We start from the raw sequence: 6,000 nt of genomic DNA on the forward strand, positions 1-6,000 counted from the left end.
CTGGGTTCAATCCATGGGTTGGGAAGATCCTCTGGAGAACGGAATGGCAACTCACTCCAGTATTCTTGCCTGGAGAATCCCATGGACAGAGAAGCCTGGTGGGATACAGTCCATGGGGGTCACAAAGTGTCAGATACAACTGAGCAACTAACACTTTCACTAATTTTGTCATTTAAGAAAACAATAATGTTTAAGATGTGTTTCACAGTCATTTTACATGCTACACAATGAGTATAAAATTAAAATTTCAACTATGCAAAAGTATGTGTGCATGTGGACAAAGACAAGAATGAAATTTGCAAAATGAAATTAGAGTAGCATGATGATACTTTTAAAAAACATTTTATCATGTAGTGATATTCCTCATGGCATTTTAGATTATTCTCTTTAACAAGGGAATTCATTTTAATCTCAAGGGTAGTCATTTACCACTTCCTATCTTCTTCCTTATTAGCAAAATCTCATATTTTGTTCAGCTATCTAGGCTTTTCCCTTGTGCCTAAGGAGAATGTCCTAATAAATCTGTCAATAGCAATGTTTGCATTCCCTTTGCTACTGATTGGCTGAAACATGGACATATGATATAAATCTGGAAAGTGAAACACAAAAAGAATTTGGTGTAGAACTACTTGGAATGGGTTTCTTAATCTTAATAACAGGTCTCTTTCTCCACTTTTGGATGTTGTTTGAAAATATGAACACCTCCAGCTGCTGCAGCCATTTTGTGACCATGAGGCAAGCCAGACTCAGATCAAGACCTATATGCTGAGGCTGGCAGAGCAGAAAGATAGAAATGATCCCTAAAGAATTAGTGTAAAGTCACCTACCTCTGTACATATTTTCTTGTGGTAATCAACTCCTTATCATTTAATTCAGTTGAAAAGGAAGTTTCCTGTTGTTTTCCAAAGCCCCAGCCAAAATAATAAGCTTAATTCTCTCCTTTGTATTTTGGGGAATGTAGCGGGATGTCTTTGTGGAGAGCAGAGCATATCTTATGTTTTCTTCTCCTTTCCTCTTGCTAAGGCATAGGCAGCATGACTACATTCAAATTCTCTGGAGCCTCATTTCAGGGGTGTGATCAAGAAAGATATAAGCACAATTCTTGTGCTTGAGCTATCAGTGATGGTTGTACTAAGCACCCCAATATGACCAGAACCTGATGACCATTAGCACTTTAATATGACATCTTTAAACCATGAAAGAGTTGAAACCAATGTGAGAGAGAAACCCTCTCTTAAGAGAAAATAAGATAGAAAAGAGGAGGAAATGAGCATTTCTAGGATAGGCATGCCACCCAATAAATCTGAAATTTTAAAAACTACCCCAAGAGTTCTAGTGACACCAAATATCCTTGTTTGGATGCTTGTATTTGTCTTATTTCAAACCAGCTAGTTTGTAATAATCTGTCATTTTTCTTTACTCTGAGAGTGACTGTATTTCAATCACAATACTGCAGTAAGATATCTGGACATCAATGACAAGTTTGCAAAGGGGCTGTGGAGGGGACAATAGCTACCACTGAATGCAAGATTATTGTTATTAACATACAAAGTTCTGCAAGTCCTGTCTGCTGGGGAGAACTGAACTTTGGAGGATTAGAAAATGTAACCCACAGAGAACAAACTGCAGATACATTTTATACATGCTGAGAATCTTGAAAAATCAGATATGAAGATAAAGGAGCTCCTTTGTGCTCTAGTGCAGGGATCAAACTATTATAAAGGCACTTACCCAAGAAAGGCATGGTGTGTGAACACTCAAACCTCAATTTATGACAATAATAATAGTTTATTTCTAATGTGAGAGAACATTTCCTCCTGGGAAATCCTAAAGGGTTTAAAGCAATTTTTACAAAATAAACATATATTTTTCATAGGCACTTTCAAAAAAAAAAAGCACAACCTATTCTATAATAGAATGTTATCAACTATGAAAAAGTTAAGGAACATCTATTAATCCTCCATCTTATTCCCCACAATGTCCCTCACCTCTTAATGTAAAACAGTTGAAACATGCCGCACCCTGGGTAGAGCTTCTAGGCCCCTTCTGTTTTCTTAGGTATCTCTACTTCTGTCATAACATTTCTCCTCCATCTCCCACGTCTTTACCCCCTACATACAGCCTCCTGATTTCCAGGAGAGTGGTAAAAAACAAATGGAAAATAAATAATAAACTCTTCCTGTTGTATCTGTAACTTTTAGCAGGCTTGTCCTTTACACTAGTGCTTCTCAAACTTTAATGAGTAACCTAAGAATCTTGTTAAGACAGTGATTCTAGATTCAGCAAGTCTGGGGTGGTACCGAAGATCCTCCATTTCTAACAACTTCCAAAGTGAAGTTACCATTGCTTCTCCTGGTCCATGGCCCATACTTTGAATAACACAGTTTTATACTATCAGTTAAATAAACAGCAGCTGAGACTCAAAAATAAAAAAACCACTCTAAATAATTAAATGGCAATTGCTTCAGAATGTGATGCGATTTGATAGAATTTGAAATGTGCTGTTCTGAACACTAAATATGGAAAGTGCTATAAAGACTGAACTCAATGTATTACCTATTGCCATATAATAAAATTATTGGCTTAAAACAGTATCAAACATTTATAGTGCTCATGAATCTGAAATTTGGGCAGAGCTTTGCAGAGAGAGCTTGTCTCTGTTGTACATGGCATCTACTGGGACAGCTCAATTGGAGATTAGAATAGCCACTTACAAAATGACTTACTCTTAGGGCTGACAAGTTGATGCTAGATTCCAGCTGGAAGCTCAGCCAGGGTTGTGGGGCAACTGTCTTTGGGTTGCCATTTCCTTCTGCAGATCTTCCTGACCCAGGGATCAAACTCACATCTGCATTGGCAAGTGGACTCTTTACCACTGAACCACCAGGGAAGCTCTCTTTGGAAGATACAATCTGCCATACTCATCAACCCAAAGTCCTTTTTAAACAAATGATAAGTTAAGATAAATTTTTCTAATTCTATTCCATCCCTATTCCCATTTATATGTAATTCGGGGAAGAAGAAAAGAAATCAAATATTGGGGAAAATGAGAAAAAGGTTAAAGAATGAAAGATTATCTGATGGAGATAGAAAAAAAAACAGGAAGAAAATAGGTAGAAAAGTGAAGACAGAAATATAAAAAGGAAGTAAGATGCAAGCAGACAAACTTGTGCTTGCATGCAAAAACAAAGGAAAATATCACTTATTTACTTCCTACTCTTACTCTACTACCTGTAAAACCATGGAATGGCTGCTAATCTGATTGACTGGGAAGCTTATATTGTAACTTGCTGCCATTCTCTGATAGGAAGGAAGAAAGACTTGAGCGCAGTACTAAACAATAATAAATGAATTGAACTATTTTTCTCTTTTGTACATTTATTACAGTAGCAGAGTTAATTCAAACATAAAATCCAGGGCTTTCTCATTTATGGCAAGACCACTACATCATTGGTGAGGCATGGGGGCAGGGATTGGGAAGATGCGACCATACTATCTGGACCACTTACTCCGTTTGCCAGAGTACCTTTGCCCTCTGCAACTGGAAGTCTGAGCCCAGTGAAAAACATATCAAAGGGCTATTCTTTGATGGTATTTATGCAATTTAAGATCATCATGACAATCAAATCTACCAGTTCACAGTGAAAAAAATCCTAGTTACCTTGACCTTGACATAGAAAAACAAAATGTCCCTCTGTTTATACAGAGCCTTGAAAATTGACTCCCCACATTGCCTCATTTGGTCTCCACAGTGTCATGTTGAGTGTGAGCTCTGTGGCAGCTTAAAGTGATATCAGAAAGTCATGTTACACTCAGTGGTTGGTGCTGAAGGCAAGATTCCCATAGTGAAACCAAAGAGTTGCCACCCTGGAGCCAAATTTCAAAGACTTGAAAGGAGTATTTCCACCACAAAATTAATACCAATTCCCTTTCAAACAAAACTACTGAGCATGCCTATGTATCATAAACCCACCACATTTTAACTGTTGCTCTAAATCTCCCAGTTCAGGTTCAAAAGATGAAGACTTCCTTGATGAAACACTGTTGACTGGTACATGAGCTGTTCCAGTTATGCTATTGAGATGGGTTCCTGGAAGGAAAATAAGAATGATCTATATTTTTCTTGATTTCTGCCCAAGCATGTCTGTTCTGTAGGCGTCCTGGAGTCCTTCCCAGAAGGCAAATCTCAAAATCTTCAATGCCAATCATGAATAAGAGTTTCACTTACTTAAAAGAATGAAACTTGTTCAGTGTTGTATGAATGGAAAGTGCCAGATAAAAGGAGCAATTGCTGACTGTCACCTACACTGAAGTCCTGAGAAAAAGGACCCCCTCATTCACCCTCCCTTGCCCATTCCCTAAGGCAGTCAGGGAATCTACTAGAGAGAAAGTTGAGTCAAGACTGAGTTGACTGCTTAGATGTGTGACTTTGGGCATGTCAGTTAATTTCTCTATCTGTTGCTCCTACATAGAATTAGAGTCTTCATCCCTCTTTATCTTCCTTTGAACTTTGCCAGAGGAAGGCATTACAAAAATGCTGAAGAAAATTCTGCCAGCAACAGCTGCTCTGTGAGGATACACCATGTACTCTCAACACAGAAAGTTTAGAAATATGGCATTTCCAGCTACATTCATTCATTATCATGGCAGTGTTCTCATCAGACACAGTATCATCAAATGTCAAAGAAAATAAAGAGGATACTCAAAGTGGAACCACAATGCTGAAAATGAGCAGCTAAGATCCTGAGTTCTTTAATATGATTCTGCTTAATTCTATTCGCAAATTCTCTGTTGATACATGTCAGACATGCCAGACCTTGACAATGCATATTTTCTGGTCACCTAATCCAAAAGAAAAAGAGCTGGGAGCTTCAGTTTTAGGGCCTGTTCAACACAGTTATGCCACATAACAATACATTCATGCACCATAAATCATGAGCAATCTTGGATATGGTACTTAAACTCCCTAAATCTCTTTATTAATTTGCTAGGGTTTACATAAAAAAATACCATTGTTTGGATGGCATAGATCTTGTACTCAGTCATGTCCAACTCTTTGTGACCCCCTGGAAGGTAGCCTGCCAGGCTCCTCTGTCCATGGGATTTCCCAGGCAAGAATGCTGGAGTGGGTTGCCATTTCCTTCTCCAGTGAATCTTCCCAACCCAGGGATCAAACCTGTGTCTCTCATGTCTCCTGCATTATCAGGCAGATTCTTTACCATGGAGCCACCTGGGAAGTCCTTGGATGGCTTCAACAACATAAATTAATTTTCCCATAATTCTGGAGACTAGAAATCCAAGATCAACTTGTTGGCAGGTTTTGTTTCTCCTGAAGACTCTTCTTGGCTTGAAGGTGGCTACCTTCTTGCTGTGTCTTCATGTAGCCTTTTCTCTGTGTCTCCCTAGTGTCTTTCTCTTTTCTTATAAGAACACCCATCAGATTGGATAAGACACCCCATAACGGCCTCATTTTTACCTAATTACCTCCTTAAAGATCTTATTTCCAAATAGAGTCACATTATGAGATTATGAACTTGAGAAAGATACAATTCAATCCACAACAGTCTCTGTAAAAATGGGCATCATGAGGATTATGTAAGATACAGATGGGAACATGAATTAGAAAATGCATTATAAATGATAAGTCACCATAATATTGTATCATTGAATATCATCATTTTTGCCATCATAATTATTATTCTGTATGACATATTGGGGGAAGAGGGCATGGCACCCCACTCCATTCTCACCTGGAGAATCCCATGGACAGAGGAGCCTGGTGGGCTACAGTACATAGCGTCACAGAGTTGAACACGACTGAAGCGAATTACTATGCATGCACACATAACATATCAGTCTCTTGAGAAATCTAAATTTTTCATCTTTGAAACAACTGTAGCATAGCAGTTAAGAGAACATGCTCCAGAAATAGTTGATGGCAAGATCCAGATCCTGGCTCTACTACATGTTAGCTGTGTGACCTTCAGAATTTCTCTAAGT

Source organism: Giraffa tippelskirchi, chromosome 2 (assembly GCF_054371585.1).
Source record: "Giraffa tippelskirchi isolate mGirTip1 chromosome 2, T2T-mGirTip1v1.2.pri, whole genome shotgun sequence".
Lineage (NCBI taxonomy): Eukaryota > Metazoa > Chordata > Mammalia > Artiodactyla > Giraffidae > Giraffa > Giraffa tippelskirchi.